Here is a 10,778-nt window from a genome sequence, read left to right as displayed (position 1 = left end):
AGAAGAAGAAAAAGATGTTCATACGGCACTTATGTCAAGCTATGTCACATATATGTTGCAATGCAACCATTAGTGCATGAGTTATACTTTCTCTTACCGAAATAAAATTGTGCCCCATTTAGCCCCTAAATGTATGCAGTTAATGTCAAAATGCTATTTTTGGAACCGAAAATCATCAATAACTTCGTCAATGTTGATAATAAAATGAAACTGTCTTCAAAAAAATGTGTTTCAGCGTGACGGACATCTTTGTAGAACATTTGAAAAATCTAAAAAATATATTGACGAAAGTATCATGAAAAACCTGATTTTTGGTGGTCGTTCATAAATAACGACCCATATTTCGACTTCTATAGCAGAAAGAAATAAAGTTTATCTAACAAATTTTTTCTCAATTACAACTTTCTCTAAGAGACCAATGATGTATCTTCATAATTAAAGGAAAAAAAAATCCAACTCACTTTTAGGGGGATTAGCGAAAAAAAAATTTTTTTTCCAAAATATGGAGCTTGACATACTGAAACTTTTCTCCGAACTCACTCAGACTCTACAACACTCAACTTTTCATGGTCAAAACATTTTCGATCACGAATTCCTGGGTTAGAAAACACTGTGCGCAGTGTCGGTTTTACCCACTATTCCCCTATTGCTCTTAATTTACTTCTTGTTTTTGATATGTAACAGAAACCAGGGAAGCGTAGTTTCATTGTTATGTCTCTTCTTCATCCCCATTACATCCCCCACTGGGACAGAGCCGCCTCGCAGCTTAGTGTTCGTTAAGCACTTCCACAGTTATTAACTGCGAGGTTTCTTAGCCAGGTTACCATTTCTGCATTCGTATATCATGAGGCTGACACGATGATACTTTAGTCGCCCAGGGAAATCGAGACAATTTCTAATCCGAAAAATGCCTAGACCGGCATCGGAAATCGAACCCAGCCACCCTCAGCATGGTCTTGCATTGTAGTGGCGCATCTTACCACACGGCTAAGGAGGGCTGTCTCAGTCTTTTTTTCATGATAAATAATAATTTAAACTGAAAAAAATATATTTCTGACATCAGGGATTAGCGAAAACATTTTTGACAGATCTTGGGGTTAAGCTTAACTATTGGTCTTTACACATGGTCTTCTCGTGGGAAGAATAACATCGAAAGATAGTTTTCTCATGTATCCCGATTTTATTGAAATTTTCAATAAATCCTTGTTTCGCTAAAAGCTACAAAAGACGACAAAAGACAGAAGCAGAAAACCAAATATATATGTTTAAATAAAGAGTAAGGACTATTAAATAATTGAAAGTACATTTGTTTTTCATTGTCAGTAAAAAAAAATAATTAAATTAAAATTTTATTTTATTCGGTACTTTACATTACATAAGTCAGTTAAATTTTTACAGCTCCACCAGAATTTTCTTTCCGAGTGCTCAGTAACTTTTTACAAATCTGCTCGGTATTTTTTTGACAATTCACAATCTTGAATGCTGAGCCAAGGACTCGGTAATAGAATTCGATTACCGAGATGACTACCGAGAGCTCAGCTGATGATAAATCGGTAATTCATTTACCGAGCCCGGAAATTGAAATAAGTGTGAATGTCCAACGAGAGGGTATTCACGCCACCATTACCAAGTGCAAAATACTGGATAATTAAGTCACTTGGTATTATTATAATTATTGGTATTACAATAATTATTTTGTTTCAAATATTGTCAAAACAATTAGCTGATCCGCCCAAAGAAAAACCAAGTATTTCGATGATTGCGTAATTGTTCTGCATACAAATTGAAAACACGAGCACACTACTCAGTTCCTTCTGCATAAAGAATTTTGGGAGAAATGCTCTCCTGATAATTCTGGAGAACCCCTCCGCCAAGAATTCTGGCGCGTTCCTCCTTCACGATGGATGGGGAATCACTCTCCCGCACTTAAGATATTTTGGAAAAATTCTCCATCAAGATTTCTGAATACGTCCGTTTCTTCAATTCTGAGGAATCTTCATAAAAAAATTTGAGAAATTTTTTCCTGGAATTATGGGAAACTGGAAAAAAAATCGGGTGGAATTTAAAAAGTAGTGGTAATTTATGTTAATCGTGAAATTGTGAAAAACTCTGTGTAGTGATCGGGAATGAATTTATATCGAATTATTGGTAATACCGATCAAGAATATTTTCAAAACGAATAAAAGAATGGTTCAGACATTTGTTTAATAATATTCACCATTAAAAAAAAAGGTTCGCTGTGTAAACTGCATCTACGATGTTATTCATGCAGTTTGAAAGATGATAGCATCCCATAATATTGAGCCAGTACACGACCCACTATTATAAATTACAGCTATTATAGCAAATTTCAATCTTTCGAATATATAAATTTAAACTTCGATCGAAGTAGGCACGTGACATGACAAAAAAAGACTAGTGAAGTAATAAGATTTCATTCAGTATTCTAATCTTGAAACGGAAGCACGTTTTAATCAGATTTGTAAATTTCGACAAATTGCAAAAAAAAGGGAACTTATTTAGCCGAAAATGGATGGACGAAAACACCACATTGGCGCAGCAGAATGGTGAGTATTGCTGACTATTAAAAAAAAAATGAAATAGAGTGGATTAGGCAAATATGTTTTAAGCCAAAGAAGTGCAAATGGTTTCTTATTGAGTGCAAAAGGCAAAAAAAAAAATCTCACTTGCGATAAGGCCAAGTCTGAGACACCTAATAAGCCTGAGATCAAGTTTGACAAAATTAATCGCTTGCGCTAAGGACAAGTTTGAAAATTTTAACCGATGAATGTTGAATGTAAACTTGCGAATCGGACAAGTCAAAAATGGCGGTCCATCCGACTTGCGAAAGGTCGAGCGGAAGAAATAGTAGTTTGCGGTAAGGTCAAGCACGTAGGACCAAAAAAAATAAAAATAAAAAAAAATGGACGCTTAAGCGGGTCGCAGAGCACAGATTGACAAAAATATAAAAAAACTTTAAACGTGACAGGTTTCGAATGGCGTTTCGAATGAAGAGAGAATTGTCGATTCCTCCCATTTGAGTTACACGGTCACGAGAATAGTGGAAATCAACAATTTTCGAGTCATAGAAGAAGCACATGAGAATACCTGATAGACAAGAGTATAAGATTGAGTTGTATAAAGATAGTTTTTAGTGAATAAAGATACTATATACAATCTATATAAGAGAAAATATATAGTTATGTACTTTACCTCGATTTACAGCAAAAAATCGTCCAAAAAATTGAAAGCCAAGTACGCTCAAAGTACTCCGTTAAAACGAACGTCGTGTGATGGCGTACAAGAAAGTGCGCTACCGGAGCAGAGTGAACAAATCAAGGCTCTTTCCGAGGAGTTGAAAGCTGGAAAAGCGCTGATCGAACAGCTTCAATTACAACTGAAAGCGCACGAAGATAGAGAAGCTCTCCGGATGTCTTCAAATGTTCAACAATCTACGTCTGAACCGGCAAGCGAAGATGGCAGCATAGCATTCATTCCTGCATTGGGCCCTTCAAGCACCAAACGATCGGCACCAACATTTTTCGGCAACCTGGAAGAGTCAAGATTTATGTCATCAGTAAATCAGTTATCAGTGTCATCAATTAATGTCCCCGAATGCAAGCCTGGAGACGGAGATGAAGAAATCTATAGGCATTCGTATGAGACATGGAAAGAACTATTGGAGGATACGTTGCGACTTGTCGGCGTGGAAGATGAGAGCACGAAATTTACGATTTTCAAGATTAAGGCCGGACCCCGACTGCTGAGAATTTTTCGGAATACCAAGGCACAACATGATGCACCAGATGCAGCTATCGAACCGTTCGCGAATGCAATGCACCGTCTCAAGTCGTATTTCGGATCAGGATCCGACGTGATGTTGCAGAGGCGTAAACTGGCAATGATGAAGCAGAAGCCAAGCGAATCTAGTCTTATGTTTATTACTCGAGTTGGTGATACGGCGCATTTGTGCGAGTTTGGAGAAGACAAAGAGTTTGAAGAAATAGTGGGCGCCATAGCCGAACATGCGATGCATAGGGAAGTTCGTATCGCCGCTTTAAAAATGCTCAGTCGGAAGGGTACATTCGCAAACCTAGTCGATAAAGTACGGGAACTCGAAGCGATAAGAATCAACGAGGAGTTCTTCAAGCAGAGCAACAATAAACCGGACTCGGCTTTCATTGCTCAAGTGAACGCCGGATATGTTACCAATAACCGAAATTCGAATTCACGTTACAACAAACGAGGAAGATTCCAGCATATTAGCTCGCGTAGAAGAGATGACCGATACAATCCGGTCCGAGGATTCAGATCCACAGGAGACAATGGAAGAAATCGAAGAACTACTTTCGATGGTTCAGGAAATGGTCCTGATAGATGCTGGAGGTGCAGTAGCGTTTTTCATCAACCATCAGAATGTAACGCAGTGGATAAAACGTGTTTACAGTGTGGTCGTAGAGGCCATATTCGAAGAGCATGCCGTAACGCCACGTATAGCTCTCGTGAGCTCAAGAATTCAACCGACGACGAAATGAGAGTACCAGAGACGAAAATCGAAAGAATCGCAGCAGTAGAGAAAGCGGATTCTGAAGCAGATCCTTCGGAAGTGAGTGAAACCTCAGATAAATAGTTTATTAATCTAATATTGCTCGCAATGGCACGTTGAAAATGAGTTGAATTTTGACTATATAAGATGTACTTGAATTGAATCCTTGAATTTTAAATAAAATTTGAAAAATACAAATTACGACTATTTATTAGTATATCGCGTAAGAAAAATGATAGGAAATACTTCTTACGTGCTGTTTCTAGAAAAATAATGAATAACTATGTTTTAGTCAACGTGGCATTGTTTCTTAAGAGCATTCTATTATTACCTAACTGATATCAAATTTTATTAACAGAAGGCTTCACGAACGCCAGATTGTACTGACATGATGATAGTATACCAAATAAGCGCGGCCAGAGATGACAGCATTGTGTCTGCAAAGGTGGCTGGGATGCCATGTGAGTTCTTAATCGACTCTGGAGCTCAAGTGAATACGTTTACGGAGAAGTCTTTTAAGTTGATACTGAGCGATGAGCGATACAAAAGCGAAATTTTCAACCTACATAGTGGATCAGACCGGCCACTAAAGGCATACGCAACGTCGGATGGTATAAGCGTGGTTGCAACATTCGAAGCCTATTTGTATTTGTCAGATGAACGACCGACTCTAATAGAAAAATTCTATGTCGTCAAAGAGACCAGAGCGCTGCTTGGAAGAGCTACAGCAACTCGGTATAGCGTTCTGCTGCTTGGACTGAAAGTACCAGTGGCAAAAAAACTCTTCACGAGCAAAAAAGTGCAAACGTCGACGTGATGTCAATAATATCGAACAAGCCTTTTCCGAAATTTAACGTTTCACCAGTGAAGATTCATTACAACACGTCAGAGCCACCTTGTAGGAACGTTTTCATGAATATTCCGCAAGCAGTGAAGCCTCGGGTTGAAGAGCGTCTCCAACATCTTGTGTCAGCTGATATAATTGAACGGGTCACCGACCATATGGATACTTCATTCTGTTCATCGCTAGTGGTAGTCCCGAAAGGTAAGGACGATATTCGACTAGTAATCGACCTGAGGGGACCAAACCGCTATATCAAAAGAACTCCATTTGCGATGCCAACGCTCGAATCAATTCTAGTTGATTTGGATGGAGCTAAATGGTTTTCCACCATAGACTTCACAAATGCATTTTTTCACGTCGTTCTTTACAAAGAATCTAGGCATTTAACAATTTTTTTTCACGGAATATGGCATGTTCCGGTGTATTCGTTTGCTATGCAATGCGCCTGACCTGTTCCAGGAAATTCTACAAAGGAAAGTACTTGGTGGCTGCAAGGGGGTTAAAAACTACCTTGATGATGTCCTGGTTCACGGTCGCACAAAAGAAGAACATGACGAAAACCTAGCAGAGGTTTTAGCTCGCCTTGAAAATCATAACGTGGAACTCAACAAATCAAAGTGTGTTTTTGGAAGTCAAGCGGTAAATTTCATTGGCTTTGTTCTTACAGCGGATGGTTGGGAAGTCCAGGATGAAAAGGTCAGTTCCTTGAAAAAATTCAGAAGGCCGACTAACTGCGCCGAAGTAAAAAGTTTTCTCGGCCTGGTTACATATATTGATAGATTCATCTTGAATAGAGCCAACAAAACATATCATCTTCGCGCGGTAGCCAACGCTGACAAGTTTGTCTGGACTGAGGACCACGAAAAAGAGTTCAGATTCCTGACTAATGAGGCTTTGAAGATGATCAAGCGACTTGGTTATTATAATTCAACAGATAAGATCGAACTATTTGTTGACGCTTCGCCAATCGGATTAGGTGCCGTGCTGGTACAATTTAATTCAGAGGGAACTCCTAGGATTATCGCATGTGCGTCCAAAGCTCTTACAAATACGGAACAGCGTTATCCTCACACTAAGAAAGAAGCTCTAGCTGTAGTGTGGGGTGTGGAACGGTTCTCTCCATATCTGCTAAGTAAATCGTTCGTTATTCGTACTAATGCAGAAGCAAATGAGTATATTTTCAAAAGTACTCACCGACTCGGAAAAAGAGCAACGACTCGTGCGGAGTCATGGGCATTGCGGCTACAACAATATGAGTACACAATTGAAAGAGTACCAGGGAATCAGAACGTAGCGGACGCCTTATCTAGATTAATCCGAAAAACACACGATGTAGCACCATTCGATGAGGAAAACGAAAGCCATTTCTTGTACGCTCTGGATATAGGTGGAACAGAAATTTCCTGGACGGAAATAGAAAAATGTTCGGAAAACGATGAAGAACTTCAACTATTATGCAAAGCAATTCAATATGACAAATGGCCCTATCACCTACGTAAGTACGAAGCACAGAAGAGAAGTTTACACAAATTGGGGAGCATCGTTTTTAAAGATGATAGGACCGTTCTACCATTTTCGCTCCGATTGAAGGTTATGGAGGCAGCTCATGGTGGTCACTCTGGAATAGTGGCCATGAAGCGAACTATGCGGGATTTTTTTTGGTGGCCAGGCATGTCGAAAGAAGTTGAAAAGTTCGTGAAGAATTGTGAAACATGCTTCGTGTTGTCGAAGAAAAATCCTCCAGTTCCATTGTGCAGCAGAATATTACCTGAAGGTCCCTGGGAAGTGTTACAAATTGACTTCCTGACGATGCCAGGCTACGGAACTGGGGAATTCCTAATAGTCGTCGATACATATTCACGCCATCTTGCGGTAATGGAAATGAGATCTATTAATGCAGAGTGTACAAATGCCGCACTTTGCGAAATCTTTCAGATCTGGGGTTGCCCGCTTGTTATACAGAGCGATAATGGGCCACCATTTCAAAGCACGAACTTCATCTCTTTTTGGGAAGATAAAGGAGTGAAAGTTAGGAAATCCATTCCGCTATGCCGGCAAACAAATGGTATAGCTGAACGTCAAAACCAGGGCGTTATAAAAGCTTTGGCAGCGTCCAGATTAGACGGCAAGAATTGGCGAGAGGCCCTGCGGAAATATGGCCATAAGCATAATAAGCTCACACCGCACAGCAGACCAGGAGTCACGCCTGTCGAGCTTCTAGTAGGCTGGAGATATCGTGGGACTTTTCCAAGCTTGTGGGGCCCATCAGAACAAAAGGCGCTTGATCGAGAAGACGTACGTGAGCGAGACGCAGAGGCAAAGTTAGTGAGCAAGAAGTACGCGGATAAGGTTCATCATGCTAAGGATGTTCTTTCGTGCAAAGTAGGTGCTACTGATGGCCATCCCTCTGGCAGCAGCAAAATTTACTAGCCGTAGGCCGTTGTCATTGGTAGCGGAGTGAAGGCTCTCCCTACCGATTATGGGACGGAAAAAGTCCTCTCTGCCGACCTGGGCGTTAGCGTCTCCGATAACAATTTTCACGTCATGCTTTGGGCACTCTCCATAGGCTTTATCAAGATATTCATAAAACGTGTCCTTCACGTCGTCGGATTTATCGTTTGTCGGTGCGTAAACGTTGATTAGGCTGTAATTGAAGAATTTGCCCCGTATCCTCAACACACAGATTCGTTCGCTAATGAGTTTCCACCGCATCACTCGCTTCATCTGCTTGCCCATCACTACGAAACCAACTCCATGCTCTGCTTTTTCACCGCCGCTGTGATAGATGTTATACTTGAATGCAGTATTGGTCGTGGGGTCCACGGCTCGGAATTCACGTTCTCCGGATCTAGGCCATCGGACTTCTTGAATAGCAGCCACATTCACTCCAACCTTCTGCAGTTCACGAGCCAGAAGGCTCACTCGTCCAGGTTCATTTAGGGTCCTGACATTCCAGGTACCGAGTTTCCAATCATAGTCCTTATTTCGTTGCCGGGTCGGTTGCCAAAAATAACGTTCTTCTATCTCCATTTTTCGTGGTATTTGAGAGGCTTCAGTAAGCTACCTTACCGGGGTCGCGTTACCTACATCGCGATGATGGGGCTGCCACCTTAGGTATAGCTGACGCGATACAGCATTTCGTTGATCAGCCGCTGGGTACCAGGCAGACGCTGTTTGAGCCGCACCTCCTGGTGAACAGACGCTCGAGGCGTACCTTCTCACTCTAGCTGATGTCAGAAGGACAACAGTGCCCAGGCTGCACTACCAGCTAAGTACACAACCCTTAGCTGGCGGTCTTTTGTCATCGGACGACCCGTGGAAGCGTGAGATAGGGACTTGTGGGGACCAGAGCTCTGTTGGGCGCTCCTTCCTTGATGTCAACCCACCATTTTGCAGCCCTATGATGTATTAGGGCAGTTCAAACTTCAAAAATGTTCGAAAATTTCAACTCCCATATGTCTATTAGCATCATTTTGATAATATAGGAGTCCTGGCAAAATTTCAGGCAATTCCGTGGCCATTTAGGGGTGGCGCGAAGTCAATTTATTATCCCCCTACAACTCTTAAATCGTGATGAATTCAAATAAACATCCCCAACCTCCATTTTTGGAATCTATTTGAGCTCAACCAGTGGGTAACTCATTAATTTTGATTTATATTTCCACTGCTACCTTGAGGCTAATTTTCCAAAATATGGAGCTTAACATACTGAAACTTTTCTCCGAAGTCACTCAGACTCTAAAATCAACTTTTCATGGTCAAAACATTTTCGATCACGAATTCCTGGGTTAGAAAACACTGTGCGCAGTGTCGGTTTTACCCACAATTCCCCTATTGCTCTTAATTTACTTCTTGTTTTTGATATGTAACAGAAACCAGGAAAGTGTAGTTCCATTTTTATGTCTTCTTCTTCATTGGCATTACACCCCCCACTGGGACAGTGCCGCCTCGCAGCTTAGTGTTCGTTAAGCACTTCCACAGTTATTAACTGTAAGATTTCTAGGCCAAGTTATCATTTCTGCATTCGTATATCATGAGGCTGACACTATGATACTTTTAGTCGCCCTGGGAAGTCGGGACAATTTCTAATCCGAAAATTGTCTAGACCGGCACCGGAAATCGAACCCAGCCACCCTCAGCATGGTCTTGCTTTGTAGCGGCGCATCTTACCACACGGCTAAGGAGGGCCCCAATTTTTATGTCTTTCATTTTTATGTCTCAGTCTTATTTTCATGATAAATAATAATTTAAACTGATAAAAATATATTTCTGACATCAGGGATTAGCGAAAACATTTTTGACAGATCTTGGGGTTAAGCTTAACTATTGGTCTTTACACATGGTCTTCTCGTGGGAAGAATAACATCGAAAGATAGTTTTCTCATGTATCCCGATTTTATTGAAATTTACAACAAATTCTTGTTTCGCTAAAAGCTACAAAAGACAAAAGACAGAAGCAGAAAACCAAATATATATGTTTAAATAAAGAGTAAAGACTATTAAAGAATTGAAAGTACATTCGTTTTTCATTATCAGTAAAAAAAAAATTAAATTAAAATTTTATTTTACTCGGTACTTTACATTACATAAGTCAGTTATATTTTTACAGCTCCACCAGAATTTTCTTTCCGAGTCTCAGTAACTTTTTACAAATCTGCTCGGTATTTTTTTGACAATTCACAATCTTGAATGCTGAGCCAAGGACTCGGTAATAGAATTCGATTACCGAGATGACTACCGAGAGCTCAGCTGATGATAAATCGGTAATTCATTTACCGAGCCCGGAAAATGAAATAAGTGTGAATGTCCAACGAGAGGGTATTCACGCCACCATTACCAAGTGCAAAATACTGGATAATTAGGTCACTTGGTATTATTATAATTATTGGTATTACAATAATTATTTTGTTCGAAATTATGTCAAAACAATTAGCTGATCCGCCCAAAGAAAAACCAAGTATTTCGATGATTGCGTAATTGTTCTGCATACAAATTGAAAACACGAGCACACTACTCAGTTCCTTCTGCAAGAATTTTGGAAGAAATGCTCTCCTGTTAGTTCTGGAGAATTCCCCCACCAAGAATTCTGGAGCGTTTCTCCTTCACGAAGTCTGGGGAACCCTTCTCCCCACTTCAGATATTTTGAAGAAATTCTTCATCAATCTTTATAAAAAAAATTTGAGAAATTTTTTCCTGGAATTATGGGAAACTGGAAAAAAAATCGGGTGGTATTTAAAAAGTTGTGGTAATTGATGTGAATCGTGAAATTGTGAAGAAATCTGTTCGGGTGAAAAGCAATTCCTTCGATTATTCATTCTCTATAAATTTATGATAATTCTTTCCCTGGAGTTCTGAGTATATACCCTTTTAAGAATTATGGGTATTTCT

Source organism: Armigeres subalbatus, chromosome 3 (genome assembly GCF_024139115.2).
Source record: "Armigeres subalbatus isolate Guangzhou_Male chromosome 3, GZ_Asu_2, whole genome shotgun sequence".
NCBI lineage: Eukaryota > Metazoa > Arthropoda > Insecta > Diptera > Culicidae > Armigeres > Armigeres subalbatus.
The sequence above is the reverse complement of the archived record's forward strand: the minus strand, read 5'-3'. Positions refer to the sequence as shown.